The sequence below is a fragment of the Cryptomeria japonica genome, chromosome 1, assembly GCF_030272615.1.
Source record: "Cryptomeria japonica chromosome 1, Sugi_1.0, whole genome shotgun sequence".
NCBI lineage: Eukaryota > Viridiplantae > Streptophyta > Pinopsida > Cupressales > Cupressaceae > Cryptomeria > Cryptomeria japonica.
The window spans coordinates 224,288,706-224,307,918 of NC_081405.1; positions in this window are offsets into that span (position 1 = coordinate 224,288,706).

Below are 19,213 nucleotides of genomic sequence, written 5' to 3' on the forward strand. Positions count from 1 at the left end.
ACATTTGGTGTCTTAAGGGGTCATATGGTGTCCCATGTCCCCTTATGAACCTTTAGGACACTATATGATCCCTAACGACACCATATGGTGTCATAAGGGGTCATATGGTGTCATAAGGGGTCATATGGTGTCCATAGGGGTCATAGGACACAATATGACCCCTTAGGACACCATAGGACCCATAGCAACCCAATACGGTGTCATAAGGGGTCATGTTGTGTCCTAAGGGGTCATATGATGTCTTCAAGGGGTCATATGACATAATATGACCCATTAGGATACAATATGACCCATAACGACACAGTTTAGTGTTTCAAGGGGTCATATAGTGTCCTAAGGGATCTGAAGACACAATATGACCCCTTAGGACACCATATGACCCCTAACGACATCATATGGTGTCACAAGGGGTCGATGTTGTCCTTAGGGGTCATATGGTGTTCCATGACCCCTTATGACCCCTTAGGACACCATATGACCCATAGGGGTCATATGTGTCATAGGACACCATATGAACCCTTAAGACACCAAATTGTGTCATTATGGGTCATATGGTGTCCTAACTGGTACAATAGGACCCATAGTGACCCAATATGGTCTCATAAGAGCTCATATTGTGTCCTAAGGGGTCGTATGATGTCTTAAAGGGGTCATATGACACAATATGACCCATTAGGACATAATATGACCCATTACGATACAATTTGGTGTCTTAAGGGGTCATATGGTGTCCTAAGGGGTCATAATGGGTCATATGGTGTCCTAAGGGGTCATAACGGGTTGTATGGTGTCCTAAGGGGTCATAAGGGCTTATGAGATACTATATGACCCCTAAGGAGAACATACGACCCCTTAAGACACTATATGGTGTTGTTAGGGGTGATATGGTATCCATAGGGGTTATATGGTGTCCATAGGGGTCATATAGTGTCCTAGGATACCATATGACCCATTAAGACACCAATCTGTGTTTTTATGGGTCATATGGTGTCTTAAGGGGTAGTAGGACACAATATGACCCCTTAGGATACCATAGGACCCAAAGTGACCAAATATGGTGTCATAAGGGGTCATATGACGTCTTAAAGGGGTCATATGACACAATATGACCCATAATGACACAATATGACCCATCTCTCTCTCTCTCTCTCTCTCTCTCTCTCTCTCTAAAATATGAGTAATAAAATCAGATATCGGATTTTATCAGATATCTGATTTCTATCATTGCCATTAATGTGGCAACAGTAAAAAAAAAAGGTAGCAATGAGAAAAAAATTTGGGACCACAAATTTATACATTAAAATATCCGATTTTATCGCATATCTGATTTTTGTAAATAGAAAAGAGCCTTGTGGGCCATTTTGTGGATTCCAACGGCCCACAGTCTACATATTCTATTTTCTGTCGATGATCACGAGTTTTTAGATAGGTTGAGACAAATTTGTGCTTTTGGGAGATTCTTAAAGTCAAATCTTACATTGACAATCATTTAGGAGCATCTTTGTGGAGGTAAATGGGGAGTAGTAATCGTCGGAAGTCTAAATGCAAAAGAAAACTTTCAAATGACCAAATTGAAGTGTATAGAGAAAGAGATAGAGAAGGTCGTAGGAGGAGAAGACAAGGTATGTTAAATATTGCTAATGTTACTTCAAGTGAAGAGGAAATTGAATTTGAAAATGTGTCACAAGTTATTGAAAATGAAAATGTAGATTTTGAAAGTGAAAATTTTGAAAATGTTGAAAATGTTGAAAGTGATAATGAAAATGCTCAACATTTGGAAAATTTTGACATAGGAGGTGAAAATGTGGAAAAATTTGACATTGAAGGTGGAATTGCTCAACCAAGTGAACCATATGTAACACCTAATTACTTAAGAAATGAAGACCCTCTCATGGATGAAAGACAAATTCAAAATCCAAGACCTTCAAGAACCCCAAAAATGGTTATTTGAAATCGATGAGAACATTATTGCAAATCTTGAAGGCAAGAGGTCAACAAGAACCGTTCAGTTGTGGGCTACACAACTTTTCGACCAAAATTTTAGCAATAAGACATTGACCGAGAAATGCCAACTCTTTGTTCAATTGCTAAAGATGAAAAAGATGAGACCATTGCTAAACAAATTGAAGATTCGTATGAACAAGAAGATGGAGAGAAATTCTATTATTGCCAAAAATCTATTTGATGCTCTCAATTCTATTGGAAATAATACCAAAGAAAGAGATAAGAGAGCCGCTCGAAGAGTGATTAAAACGTCCTTAGTAAGCCATCAATTGAGGAAGGCTCGTTAAATGAGACAAACTTGTGTTGATTTTAACATAAACCATAAAACTTTGGATAGAGCACTTGCATGAAGACAAAGACTTGACGATCCACTTCAACAAGATACATGGGATTTTGGTGGGAGGCTTCCACGTGTTGATAGAAAGTTGACTGACAATGTGAAGGAGGAGATTCAACAATTTTGGCACTCTAATTCTAGAGTGTCACCCAATGTAAAAGGACGTTTTGAAATTAAGAATCGACAACCGAGACCGCACACCGCATCCCAAACATTTCTTGGAATCAAGCCAAACAATGTTGTACAAATAATTTTGTGAAGTACATCCAACTTTGCAAATATCACAAAGGGCCTTTGAATCTTTGAAACCATTTTATTGTGTTCCTCTTAATATTTGCAATACTTGTGACCAAAATGGCATGCCATGACATGATGCATCTCCATAGGTGTTCTATCTCAATAACTTGAAAATATAAAAGAATTTTTTTTAATGTATTCTTGATGCATACAATTTATTCTACAAATACCTATGCCTCACAAAATATTGAAATTGGATTTATCATAAGGGTGGGACATAAAGTGTAAGATAATATTTGAATTCAAAATGTTGATTCCTTACATGGTCTACATTACCTAACTGACGTTGTGAAAAGAAAGAAATAAATACTTAATGTAAAATAATCAATGCACTAAAATAAATATTTTCTTTTACATTTATCATAGAATAATAAAAATGATTAATTTTCATTTAAAACTTTTTTTAAACATTATAATTTGTATAATCATAGCTTCATAATATAGAGATAATTTTTTTCACCTTTATAATTTATATTGGATACATAGTAGTCATTCTAGTATCTACTCTCAAATTTTTTAGCTCTCCCTTATAGATTTTTCTTAACGTTCTCCCAAATTTAAAATAATGATATACTATTGAGAATAATATTAGACATATAAATTTAGCTAAGATAGAAACGTCAAAGGTCAATGCTCGGGTAGACAATGTGAAACCATATACAAGGCACGTGAACTGTCTGAGAGATGCCTTAAGGAAATGTTGTTTTGTGGAATGCATAATGTCACACTCTAGACTTGTGAGACTCCCTTTGCAATAGAACACCTAGTAAGCACTCGATGATTCTTACTAGTTCTAGAGTTCATGCTTTGTGTTTTATGGATCTTAGAAAGTTACCATGGATCTTACTAGTCCTAGATTCTTTACTTTTTTTGTTTTTCATGCTCATGTGTGTCTTATATATGCTAATCATATGGTTTCTTTTATCTTGATGTTTTAGATTGACAAGATCATAAGTCCCGCCTTCTCAAGTTTGGTGTTGTTTTGTGTCTTTAATGTCTTGACGAAAGTATTTCTTTGTTGTTCTATACTTTATGAAGAGAATAAGTGCAAGTTCATACTCCCACTAATGTGTTGGATAGATGTAGTGTCATAAATTATATCCCTCTATAGTTTGACACTTATTTTGGGCTCACTTTGGTAGTTTATCCCGATGCTCCTGATTTGTGCTTTATTATGCTCAATTCAGGGACCATTTTTGTAAGCTACATGCAATCCTGTGGTCAAAGACCTTTTTATTGGCCTAAAATTCTTGAACTAGGCTGCCTAAAGGCCATATCCTTATAGACTAGGGCACCTAGTGCCCGTGTCTAGGTATTTTGGCCTCAAATTTGAAATCATAATGGTGAGATTTACAAATAGTGAGAAAGTGATCCTCGTTGTCAGGCTTAATAAAAAATTCAGACCAAAAAGGTGTAAGTTGTTAACATATGCATTCTATCAAGCACTCCACTCAAGCATTCAATCAAGCATTTTCAAGGTGATTGAGGAGTTTGCAATCAAGGATTTAAGTAGTCAATTCTAGAATTACTCTAGCAGTGACAAATGGTCAAGAGTGGATAGGTCACTAGTGTTTATGATTAAGATAAAATAGGTTTTACAAGGACCTATAACCCAAATCCAAAAAAAAAAAAAGAAGAATATTAGCAAACCAGTCTAGAGCCAACGGCCCAACATAGACAAAAATAGGGAAAACTGGTGCAGGAGCACCTAGTTTTGAGTGCATTTTCTATATTTTGGTGTGATTGTCCTTATTTTGGATTAGGTTTGTGAATAATGGACTACTCAGTGGTCCACATGTGTGTTGGATATGCATTGGAAGGATGATTGTCAACTTAGTTATTTGTTTGCTCAAATTTGGCCTATGAGCTCGTGTAAGCTTAAAATGGCATAAATTTGCATTTTGATGTAAAATGTCTTGGAAAGCCTCATTAGGAATTTAGGCATGTCATTTTAATGTTATTTAGTCATCCTAGGAGGTTTAGGATGAGTGGTAATGCATAAAATCTAAAAATGCACCTTTTGGCAAAAGTTGTCATTGTTGCTCGACAACATTTTGCAACTTTTTGCATTTTTTAGCACATCGATGGTTAGAAAACTGATGAAGAGATGGTTAGGATCCATATGGAATATAAATTGTTATGAGAAGGAATTTAAATAGGTTGGAAAAAGCCTTGAGCAAGTTTGAATACATTGTGAAGACTTTTTCTAGATTTTACGTTGCATTTTCTTAATTTTTTAGCAGCAGTCCATACATAATGGATTGATTCTTCTATTGTTCTTTCATTATTGCTTTGTGTATGAAATTGTAGTTCTCAGCAGGTGTTTGTAATTGTTTGTAGTGCAGGTTTGAAGTGTATTATTGATTTTACATTGCTCTCGGCCTGAGCAAGGGTATAAGAGCCCAATTATGGTTCCAGCTTGAAATCCCTTGAGTTTTGCTCAATAACCCTTGGGAATCGAACCACAGAACCCTTGTACAGTATAAATAAGTTTTGTATTGGCTTGGAAGTTGTTGAAAGGCAATTTTCCATCATTTCCTAGGCAAGCTCAGTCATAGCCTGGTTAGAAAAATGAGTGAAATGTGCATATGCTTGCAGGGATGACCAATTGTGAAGATGCCAAGTGTTTGGCATGATAAATTAATGTGTGTTAGAGCCTATGTGAAATATTGGAGGTGTGACAAAGTAGGGAAGACAATAAACCCTTTGGAGAAGACAGTAAAGTCCCAAAACCCTCTATAAATGCTATTTTTCGGGTCCATACCAGTGCAGACAGACTTGACTATCTCACCTTATGGATTCAAAATTTCATCCAAAAGGGTAATCAAATCAAAAAAATAGTTTGGTAGGTTCTTTGAGTTATTTTTGAACAATTCCCCAAAAACCGGTAAGGTAGGGCTAATTGGGGCTCTAGGGCTACTAGGCCTAGAAAATAGGAGAAAGAGGTGATGAAGAAATGAAGGAAAGATAATTGAAGAACCAGATGAATGGCATGGAAACACCTTTATAACAATCATTACCACCCTTGTAAGTACATGTTAGAGGATTGCATAGCTTAGAGGTTGGATTTACCCTTGTGAATCTCAACCATGCTTGAGCAACTATTGAGCACAATTTGACAGGGAGCACTCCTAGAGAGTTTGAGTGTTTTGGTTTGTTAAATGACCAGTGAAGAGTGAAAGGAGCCCACCTAAATATCACTCAACTTCCTATTGAGCAAAGTGAGACTCTCTTTGAGAACCCCTCCCCATCAAAGTGGTATCAGAGCACCTAAGATTTAAGAAGAAGCCAGTTCATGTCAGAGACTGAGTCAGTAGGAGAAAATAGTCTAAGGATGGTGACCAATGCAGAGTTAGCCAAGAAGGTAGAAGATCAAGAGGAATAAAATAGACGGGTATGTGCAGGATCATGGTGTGCCAAAATAGGCCCTTAAGTAGCAATGAAATTTCAAAAAATCAGAGTTATGCAACTTGAAATGAAAATTTGAATAGCTTGTGTACATTATTTTTAAAATATTTAAGAAGAGAATCTATAGAAAATTGAATGTATTTTCTAAGCTACTAGTTGGTTTTTGGAAAAAAAAAAACCTATTTGATGAAAATTTTAAATTTAAATGTAGTGGTACTAAAATTTTAGGAAAAAGATAAGTAGACGTATGTCTAACCACCCTAATCAAATCATAATTTTTTTAATAATATTTATAATATAAGTATTAGACTCATGTCCGGATGTGACACATATTTTTTTATAAAGTAAATAATTATTTATGAATTTTTTATTAAAGCTTTTCAGAAATTCAGAAACTCCTACGTTTGACCACCTTAACTTGGTCAAAACCTTATGAAACTTAATTTTTTTTAATTTTTCCCTATAGTAGATGAAGCATAGGATGTGATGCATGCTTCGGACTCAAAAAGTGTTATACCATTTGAAAGTTATGAGTGTTTTTCAATTAGTCTATAAATCAGGACTATTGTTAGAATTCAATTAGAAAATATATAATAATTATTTATTAAATTTGAAATAAGACAAGCCTTATATTGTTGGAAAGCTAAGAACGTCCTTAAAAAACCCTTTTCATTTTATCAATTTTGGCTACAAAAAATGTCGTCAACCACCAGTGTAAATTCTGGAAAATCAAGGAATACTGAAAAACACATTTTTTCAGTTGACTTTCTAGGCTTGTCACTTCCAAGCCAAATCCCAAAGCATTCCCGAGCCGAAATTTGAAATTTGAAAATTTTACAACACAAATAAGATATCCAATTTTAATAAGTAAATTCACTAACCAAATTTGCACATAATTAATCTAATGTTTATTAATATTTTAATATATTAACTTATAAATAAATTAGTATATGATATTAGGGAGAGGGAGAGGGAGAGGGAGAGGGGAGAGTGGGGGGAGAGAGAGAGAGAGATTAGGAGAGAGAGAGAGAGAGAGAGAGGAGAGAGAGAGAGAGGGGGGAAGGGAGAGAGAGATAAAGAGATTAGCAGAGAGAGAGAGAGAGAGAGGGAGGGGGAGACAGAGAGATTAAGACACTAAATTATGTCCTTATGGGTCATATGGTGTCCTAAGGGGTGATAGGACACAATATGACCCCTTAGGACACCATAGGACCCATAGCGACCCAATATGGTGTTATAAGGGGTCGTATTGTGTCCTAAGGGGTCATATGACACAATATGACTCATAACAACACAATTTGGTGTCTTAAGGGTTCATATGGTGTCCTAAAGGGGTCATAGGACACAATATGACCCCTTAGGACATCATAGGACCCATAACGACCCAATATGGTGTCTTAAGGGGTTATATGGTGTCTTAAGGGGTCGTAGGACACTATATGACCCCTACGGACACCATAGGACCCCTTATGATACCATATGGTGTCGTTAGGGGTCATATGGTGTCCTAAGTGGTCATATGGTGTTCTAAGGGGTTGTAGGACATAATATGACCCCTTAGGACACCATAGGACCCATAACGACTCAATATGGTGTCTTAAGGGATCATATGGTGTCCTAAGGGGTCGTAGGAGACCATATGACCCCTATGAACAACATAGGACCCCTTATGACACCAAATTGTGTCGTTACGGGTCATATGGTGTCCTAAGGGGTCGTAGGACATAATATGACCCCTTAGGACACCATGGGACCCATAACAATCCAATATGGTGTTATAATGGGTCGTATGGTGTCCTAAGGGGTCATAAGGGTTAATGGGACACCATATGACCCCTAAGGACAACATATGACCCCTTATGACACCATATGGTGTCGTTAGGGGTCATATGGTGTCCTACGACACCATATGACCCCTTAAGACACCAAATTGTGTTGTTATGGGTCATATGGTGTCCTAAAGGGTCGTAGGACACAATATGACCCCTTAGGACACCATAGAACCCAAAGCGACCCAATATGGTGTCATAAGGGGTCATATTGTGTCCTAAGGGGTCATATGATGTCTTAAAGGGGTCATATGACACAATATGACCCATTAGGACACAATACGATCCATAACGATACAATTTGGTGTCTTAAGGGGTCATATGGTGTCCTAAGGGGTCATATGATGTCTTAAAGGGGTCATATGACACAATATGACCCATTAGGACACAATATGACCCATAATGACACAATTTGTTGCCTTAAGGGGTCATATGGTGTCCTAAGGGGTCTCAAGAAACAATATGATCCCTTAGGACACCATATGACCCCTAAGGACACCATATGACCCCTAATGATACCATATGGTGTCATAAGGGGTCGTATGTTATCCTTAGGGGTCATACGATGTCCCATGACTCATTATGACCCCTATAGACACCATATGACCCCTAACGACACCATATGGTGTCATAAGGGGTCATATGGTGTCCTACGACCCCTTAGCACACCATAGGATCCCTTAAGACACCATTTTTTTTCCTAAGGGGTTGTAGGACACAATATGACCCCTCAGGACACCATAGAACCCATAATGACCCAATATGGTTTCTTAAGGGGTCATATGGTGTCCTAAGGGGTTGTAGGACACCATATAACCCCTATGGATATCATAGGACCTATTATGACACCATATGGTTTCGTTAGGGGTCATATGGTGTCCTAAGGGGTCATATGTTGTCCCATGACCCCTTAGGACACAATATGACCCATAATGACACAATTTGGTGTCTTAAGGGGTCATATAGTGTCCTAAGGGATTGTAGGACACCATATGACCCCTTATGACACCATATGGTGTCGTTAGGGGTCATATGGTGTCCTAAGGGGTCATATGTTGTCCCATGAACCCTTGGGACATAATATGACCTATAACGACACATTTGGTGTCTTAAGGGGTCATATGGTGTCCCATGACCCCTTATGAACCCTTAGGACACTATATGACCCCTAACGACACCATATAGTGTCATAAGGGGTAATATGGTGTCATAAGGGGTCATATGGTGTCCATAGGGGTCATATGGTGTCCTAAGTTGTCATAGGACACAATATGACCCCTTAGGATAGCATAGGACCCATAGCAACCCAATACAGTGTCATAAGGGGTCATGTTGTGTCCTCAGGGGTCATATGATGTCTTAAAGGGGTCATATGACATAATATGACCTATTAGGACACAATATGACCCATAACGACATAGTTTGGTGTCTTAAGGGGTCATATAGTGTCCTAAGGGGTCCAAAGACACAATATGACCCCTTAGGACACCATATGACCACTAACGACACCATATGGTGTCATAAGGGGTCGTATGTTGTCCTTAGGGGTCATATGGTGTCCCATGACTCCTTATGACCCCTTATGACACCATATGACCCCTAACGACACCATATGGTGTCATAAGGGGACATATGGTGTCCATAGGGGTCATATGGTGTCATAGGACACCATATGAACCCTTAAGACACCAAATTGTGTTGTTATGGGTTATATGGTGTCCTAAGGGGTCGTAGGACACAATATGACCCCTTAGGACACAATAGGACCCATAGTGACCCAATATGGCCTCATAAGAGCTCATATTGTGTCCTAAGGGGTCGTATGATGTCTTAAAGGGGTCATATGACACAATATGAACCATTAGGACACAATATGACCCATTACGACACAATTTGGTGTCTTAAGGGGTCATATGGTGTCCTAAGGGGTCATAATGGGTTGTATGGTTTCCTAAGGGGTCATAAGGGCTTATGAGATACCATATGACCCCTAAGGACAACATATGACCCCTTAAGACACCAAATTGTGTTGTTATGGGTCATACGGTGTCTTAAGGGGTAGTAGGACACAATATGACTCCTTAGGATACCATAGGACCCAAAGTGACCAAATATGGTGTCATAAGGTGTCATATGATGTCTTAAAGGGATATGACCCATAACGACACAATATGACCCATCTCTCTCTCTCTCTTTCTCTCTCTCTCTCTCTCTCTCTCTCTCTCTCTCTCTCTCAAATATGAGTAATAAAATCAGATATCAGATTTTATTGGATATCCGATTTCTATCATTGCCATTAATGTGGCAACCGTAAAAAAAAAGGCGGCAATGGGAAAAAAATTTGGGACCACAAATTTATACATTAAAATATCCGATTTTATCACATATCTGATTTTTGTAAATAAAAAAGAGCCTTGTGGGCCATTTTGTGGATTCCAATAGCCCACAGTCTACATATTCTGTTTTATGTCGATGATCACGAGTTTTCAGACAGACTGAGACAAATTTGTGCTTTTGGGAGATTCTTAAAGTCAAATCTTACATTGTCAATAATTTAGGAGCATCTTTGTGGAGGTAAATGGGGAGTAGTAGTCGCCGGAAGTCTAAACGCAAAAGAAAAATTTCAAATGACCAAGTTGAAGTGTATAGAGAAAGAGATAGAGAAGTTCATAGGAGGAGAAGACAAGGTATGTTAAATATTGCTAATGTTACTTCAAATGAAGAGAAAATTGAATTTGAAAATGTGTCACAAGTTATTGAAAATGAAAATGTAGATTTTGAAAGTGAAAATTTTGAAAATGTTGAAAATGTTGAAAGTGATAATGAAAATGCTCAACATGTGGAAATTTTTGACAAAGGAGGTGAAAATGAGGAAAAATTTGACATTGAAGGTGGAATTGCTCAACCAAGTGAACCATATGTAACACCTAATTACTTAAGAAATGAAGACCCTCTCATGGATGAAAGACAAATTCAAAATCCAAGACCTTCAAGAACCCCAAAAATGGTTATTTGAAATCGATGAGAACATTATTACGAATCTTGAAGGCAAGAGGTCAACTAAATATAGAGAAGTTCATAGAGAAGTTCATAGGAGGAGAAGACAAGGTATGTTAAATATTGCTAATGTTACTTCAAATGAAGAGGAAATTGAATTTGAAAATGTGTCACAAGTTATTGAAAATGAAAATGTAGATTTTGAAAGTGAAAATTTTGAAAATGTTGAAAATGTTGAAAGTGATAATGAAAATGCTCAACATGTGGAAATTTTTGACAAAGGAGGTGAAAATGTGGAAAACTTTGACATTGAAGGTGTAATTGCTCAACCAAGTGAACCATATGTAACACCTAATTACTTAAGAAATGAAGACCCTCTCATGGATGAAAGAAAAATTCAAAATCCAAGACCTTCAAGAACCCCAAAAATGGTTATTTGAAATCGATGAGAACATTATTGTGAATCTTGAAGGCAAGAGGTCAACTAAACCGTTCAATTGTGAGCTACACAACTTTTCGACCAAAATTTTAGCAATAAGACATTGACCAAGAAATTCCAACTCTTTGTTCAATTGCTAAAGATGATAAAGATGAGACCATTGCTAAACAAATTGAAGATTCGTATGAACAAGAAGATGGAGAGAAATTCTATTATTGCTAAAAATCTATTTGACGCTCTCAATTCTATTGGAAATAATACCAAAGAAAGAGATAAGAGAGCCGCTCGAAGAGTGATTACAACCTCCTTAGTAAGCCATCAATTGAGGAAGGCTCATTAAATGAGACAAACTTGTGTTTATTTTAACATAAACCGTAAAACTTTGGATAGAGCACTTGCATGAAGACAAAAAATTGATGATCCACTTCAACAAGATACATGGGATTTTGGTGGGAGGCTTCCACGTGTTGATAGAAAGTTGACTGACAATGTGAAGGAGGAGATTCAACAATTTTGGCACTCTAGTTGTAGAGTGTCACCCAATGTAAAAGGATGTTTTGAAATTAAGAATCGGCAACCGAGACCGCACACCGCATCCCAAACATTTCTTGGAATCAAGCTAAACAATGTTGAACAAAAAAATTTGTGAAGTACATCCAACTTTGCAAATATCACAAAGGGCCTTTGAATCTTTGAAACCATTTTATTTTGTTCCTCTTAATATTCGCAATACTTGTGACCAAAATGACATGCCATGACATGATGCATCTCCATAGGTGTTCTATCTCAATAACTTGAAAATATAAAAGAAAAACTTGTAATGTATTCTTGATGCATACAATTTATTCTGCAAATACCTATGCCTCACAAAATATTGGAATTGGATTTATCATAGGGGTGGGACATAAAGTGTAAGACAATACTTGAATTCAAAATGTTGATTCCTTACATGGTCTACATTACCTAACTGATGTTGTGAAAAGAAAGAAATAAATACTTAATGTAAAATAATCAATGCACTAAAATACATATTTTCTTTTACATCTATCATAGAATAATAAAAATGATTAATTTTCATTTAAAACTTTTTTTAAACATTATAATTTGTATAATCATAGCTTCATAATATAGAGATAAATTTTCTCATCTTTATAATTTATATTGGATACATAGTAGTCATTCTAGTATCTACTCTCAAATTTTTCAGCTCTCCCTTATAGATTTTTCTTAACCTTCCCACAAATTTAAAATAATGATATACTATTGAGAATAATATTAGACATATAAATTTAGCTAAGATAGAAACGTCAAAGGTCAAAACCCTAAGACAAATATAGAGGAGTTCAAATGTTGAGCTCACCAAAGTGAAAAAAATTAAATATATTTATTTTACTATATATTAGATTATATTAATAATTCCCATCAATAGAATTCATTTAATCTATTATACGTTTTGGATAGACAATTAACAACATTTGGAAAACTAAAAATTAAAAGAGAAAAATACAATAAGGATTCATGGATTGTTTTTTGGCTATTTTTGTCACAAAATTTGGACCATAATTTAATGTCCTTTCCCATTTGATGCATTGGAAGAAAGGCAATAAATCTAAACTAGTTTTTCTTGTCATTCTTTAGCCAATTTCATGTTGTGATCCTAACTTTCTTTCTATGAAATCGACCTTTTGCATACCAAATTGATCTCAAAAATTTTGTTGCCAAAAAATTGTTCACTTCACCTTCTAATGTTTCTTGATGTACAAATAAGAACTCACAATGTCTACAAAAATGACATTCAAGAGTTTATTTTGAAGAGATTAATTTTCTCCGTAGTCAAATTCTTTTCTCAAGTGAATAGTACTTGATAAAGATTATAAGACATCACATAATAATTGTAATATATACAATACCCTAAATGATGGAGATATAAAATTAGATGTCCAACAAATAATGCATAAAATTTAGAATGCATGAAGGATAACACACATTACTAATGTAGAACTAGGAGTTTGGAAGTGGTAGCACAAATATATTGTGACAAGAATGATTTGGTTCAAGATGATTAATCTGGATATGGATCTCTTTGTAAGTGGGTAGTAATAGATTAGAAAATGGAATGCTACTAAATTGGTGGAAAACTATTGAGGGCTAGATGGAATATCCTTGTTATATAAGGTGGGTATGTTATTCTTGCATGCTTAGACACACAATTCAAATGCTTCAACACGGTAATAGTACATATAATGACTAGTTTGAAGTGGTTTTCTTAGATCTAATATTTAAAATTTGAATATTTAAAAAAGAGGGCTTGAATTATTCACTGTGATGTTGAACTAGGTAGGTGTAGTAAACTAAAAATCAAGATCTATTTGATAATGGGTTGGATCATGTTTCAAAAAGTCAAACTAGAAATATGGGTTAGGTGAGGTGTCAAATCATTTGAAATTGTGCATTAAAACAAAGTACTTGAGACAAGCACACAAAACAATGTAAAGTTTAAGGAAAAAAAAGTCATTTTAAAAAAAAATTATTTACAAGTGTCATATGAAAGAAAAAGAGGTGCAATGTAAGATGTGCAATAATTTTTGACTTGATGCATATGTTTTGATTTATCTTTTTTCTAAAAGTTGTATATTTTGTAGCAACTTAATATAAACATAATTAATATGACTCACTCATTAACGCCTAACACTCTAAATAGTAATAACTATAAACCTTTAACTCATAAAAAACATATATATTTTTAAGTATCAACTTTATGAATAAAAGCTTAAAAAATGCAAAAGTTAATCATTTCCTCATATGTTATTGAAGGTTTATTAAGATTAAAATATTCGTTTGATTTTATTTATTTATTTTTGTAAATACATAAATAAGAAAGACAGGACAGCAAACTCGTAGCTATAAGAGAACATCAAACTGAGAAGAACGGCTGCAATAGACATAAGACTCCAACAACAAGATTACAATAGAACAGTTCAGCATAAACAAGAGCATTAATTTTGTGATATAGTCAATACAAATTTGATTTGTTGATCCAAGAGTGACATAAGCAAGACCAGGAGGGGTAGCAACCAGCAGTGACATAAGCAAGACCAAAACCAGGAGAGATAGCAAAGCAATACCAATACAAATCTGATTTCTTGATCCACCGACAAGACATATTATCAATTTATAACAAATTTCCTTTTCTATTGAATATCCCATCAACCTAAAATACCAGGCGATTGAAATGCAATCGGCCCTTAATTGTGTATATGGTACTCCTGAACTGCAATAATGTGATGTGACTCGAGGAAACTCGATGACGTCACCCGACGGAAGTACGATGATGTCACCCGACGGAAGTACGATGACGTCAGTAGAAATATATAAACGCTTACCTGCTTCACGAGGGTGTTAGTCAAATTAACTCTAACTCGCTGATTCCGAATCTACAGCTGACGCGTAAGCATATACATTATTATTCAGCAGATTCAGATGTAAGGATGTTGTCTAAAGCTAGGGGAAAGGATCCAGTAGTTGAGCATGTACCAATTGTTGTGCATGTACCAATTGTTGTGAGGGTTGTTGATACCTTTTGTTCCAAAAATTGAACAAATAAAACCTATTGTTTGAAACAAAAATTATCAATTTTTGTTAGGAAATGTACCAACAGTTGTTAGGAAATGTACCAATAGTTGTTAAGAAATGTACTAATATTGTAAAAAGTAACCAATCAGGTGATGCCATGTACTTATATATTTAATCTAATTGATATTAATCTAATTGATATAACCTAGTTGTTATTAACCTAATTGATTTAACTGAATTGATATTAACCTAATTGATTTAACCTAATTGATAAAACTTAATTGATATTGACTTAATTAAATTGATATTAACTTAATATGATTGATATTAAGTTAATATCAATTTAATTGATTTAACCTAATTGATATTAAGTTAATATCAATTAACTTAAAATCAATAAGGTTAATATCAATTAGGATAATATCAACTAGGTTAAATCATTTAGGTTATATTAGGATTGATTTAAACTTATTGATTTTCTATTATGAGGTTTTAATAGTCAAACTAATAATTTTGTGGAATATAAACTTTAAAAGCTAGTTTGTTTAAGATTTTGGGTTGAGTTTATAGAAGTCAAAAATAAAATTTTATACATAAAATAATCTTGTACTTCTATTCAATTATTCAATTGTTATCTCCTATACTATAGGAAAATAGATGAGTTGTTTAAAAAATCATAATACAAGAAAGCACTCCTCAAAAAATATTATTATGACAAACCAACAAACCAATGGAAATGATGTGATATTCCCAATACCTCCCTTATTACATCATTCTCCAATGGGGATAAGTGGACTAACAATACTTGATGAAACATTCATTAGTTCATAAAAAATACACTACTTGTGACAATCAATAGTGGATCTACCCTCACTACGCTTCCTTAATAGGATTGACCTTATTGGAATTCATCCAAGGATAGGGAATAACACATATAATTTCATATAACCTAGCATAGGAATAAACACATCTATTTGAGGTCATAAACAAATTTTGGATGGGACCAAACACTTCTATCTATCATTACTTTTGAATAGGACACACTTCTATTCATAGTAATTATGATTGACACAAACACATCCAATCATATTAAACAAATATGATTCAGAATAAACATATCCAATCATTATCACTTGACAAATGTGATTAGGGACAAACACATCCAATTGTAATATTAGGGACAGACACGTCTAATTGTAATATTAGGGACAAACACATCCAATTGTAATTAGGGACAAACACAACTAAAAACTATAGACACCTAAAAGTTGCACAATGAATTAAGTGAATTTTAATCATTTAATTATCCTTTATTTCTCCAATTAATTAAATTAAGGTTTAATTGATAACCCTATTCTTCTAATTGGCCTATTAATCAAATTAAAGATTTGATTAAATCCTATTCTTCTAGCCTAACTTATTAATTAAACTAAGGTTTGATTAAGTACCCTTTACCCACTTAATTAAATAAATCTTATTTATTTAATTTATAGCTTTTTCCCTTTTAATTAAAATCTTCTTTACATTTAAATAAATCATTATTTATTTGTAAATAGTCCCCCACTTGCATTTTCCTACAAATGCAAGTTGCATCTATTTTAGTTGAAATAAATCTTTTATTTTAATTAAAATCTCCTATTTTCTCCCACTTACATTCTCCTACATTTTGGCTTAATCTCTTAATCATTCTTATAGAAGTCCTCAAAACCCCTTTATTAGCCTAATTTCTTCTAATCATGTCACATTCCTAAATTTGGGGAAGTCACTTCTCCAAAATTTGGAAGAAAGTCTGCCAAATGCATTTAAAGCTTTATCTTTTTCAACAAGTTAACTTTTCGAGTCTTCCAAAATTTGTAAGGCTCTTACATGAGACTTGAGGGTTATCTATCCTCTTATTGTAAATTAACCTTCAAAGTCTTCAAAAGACATTTAATGCCTCTTACAAGCCCACACCCCTTAGCCATGATGATTGTCCCTTTAACCAATTGCACAAGAGTTTACCTCTTGGGTAATAGCATGCCTCTTTGGTTAATGACATTATCCAATTATGTCACTCCTTGAGGTTACCCCTAATGCTTAAATTAGCATCCCCTCAAGCCATCTCAAGGTGTCATTTATCAACTTGGGATTGGATTGAATTCCTCCCATGGATTGATAACTTTCAATCCTAGCCCTTGTTGAGGTTATTCAATCTCAACCATCCATTTCTATATTTTGCCTATAAATAGAGCCCATTTTTCCTCCAATTCATCTAACAATTTTTAGCATCCATATTATAGCTAATTTGTATTGCAGGTTATCAAAGAGTTCATTTTGCCATTTTCAAGCATCCAAGTCATCTTCAAGCATCAACATCTAGCATCCATCTCATAGCATTTAGATTCATTTTAGCTCATCATTTAGCTTAAATTCACATCTTTTTATATCTTTTCATCTTCATATAGTTTAATTATTTCACATATCATCATTTAGTTTTCAATTTGGAACATATCTTTGCATCTTAATCACCTAGCTTGCATCCTTCATCCCCTTCATTTTCACCTTAGCATTTCATTAGAATCCTAGTTGCACCCATTTCGATTCTAGTAGCATTTTCATATAACTCATTCTCTAGATTGTCATCTTGAGGATCAAGCTACTATCCCAAGTGAGGGCCAACTCAAGAATCTTAGAGATCTTTAGAGATAAAGGACAATGAGGTGATTTTAGAGTTTTTAATCCTTTGCATTTGTTTTGATTTCTAATATCTAATGCAATGCTTCATTGGCGTGTTTGAGATGTTTCCTCCTATTGCAAGTTGATCCCACATTTCAGTCACACATTAAACAAAATATAAAAATTTACTTAGTTCCAAAATTATTATAGCATTATTAAAGTCTTCAAATTATTGAATATAACAAAGATCCATAGGATAGTGGTTTCAGTTAAGACTAGTATAATTTACCTCAAAGAGTTTTGCTAATACTTTATTTGATGATTTATAAATGGGGTTTTCATAATTAGATCTTAATATTTTTTTTCCTATTAGGCCTATAATTTATTTGTAACTTAAGAGTGACCCTGAACACTCGTCAAGAAGGTTTTGAATAGGGAATGTTTCTAATATAACCTTGTACTTGATAATACATTGAAGCACATTTTATATAGTTTTACAAGTACAAGTCTTATTCACAGACCATATTTCTATTATAACTTTTCTAGTACATAATTCATTAAAGTGCTTGATTGAACATATTTTAAGTATCAATATGAATTTTGATTGAATTCATCAAGTTCTTATTCTTCTATGTGGACTTTCTCTAGCTAGTATTTTCCTTATCAAAATTAATAGGATAACAATGTTATTCTATTCACTTTTCAAGCTCACCATATACTACTCAAAACAAACATCTAAACCTAATTGGAAAGATAATATACCATCCTAATAATGTGGGATTATGTTATTCATTTTCCTCACTAATAACTTACAAAGCTATCTAGAAACATGGCATTCCTTGCATACACACCCAGTATTTCCAAAAAGAATGGTGAATCCCAAGCTATTTCTACTCAAATTTATTGTCAAATGTTATCTTATATTTAAATGTTCTAGTTTTCCTTGGTTCTTGATGAGTCAATTAGATTGTGAGATCTAAATTTTATAATTATTTTGATATAAGGCATTAGTTTTGTGGTAAACAAAGTTTGACTTGGGTCCTCATTATCCTCCTCTTGTTTGTGTTTTCTTTCTTAGCTAATCCCCAAGTTATTATAATTAGAATTCTTGATTTGAGTGTTTAATTAGACTTTTTTATGTTATGTTACTATCATTCTATAGTGTTGTAAATTGTAATCCTTTACAAGATTCACACTCTATTTGGGTCCCTACTTTAGTATGCCTTCTCTTGGATTATTTTAAGCATATTTGGGCCATATCCTTGTTACAAGTGTGCTTTCAGTTGCACCAAAAGGTCGACCTTTTAATGCCTGATACAACCACTAGACTTGTAGAGTCCACAAGAGGCGGTTAAACCATGTCACAAATCCCGCAAGGGACGTTGGATCACTACCAACAATCCTCCTCAGTGTCACTCGCCACAAACCCGCATCACTCACTGAGGGGATTCAAACTTGTGACCAAGATTTGATACCACTTGTTACAAGTGTGGTTGTCATTGCACCAAAAGATTGACCTTTCAATGCCTGATACAACCACTAGACTTGTAGAATCCATAGGAGGCGATTAAACCATGTCACAAATCCCATGAGGGACGCCGCCTCACTGCCAACAATCCTATCCTACTACTGTCATTTGCTAATTTTGAGACTAGATCCTATGTTCTGGATCTT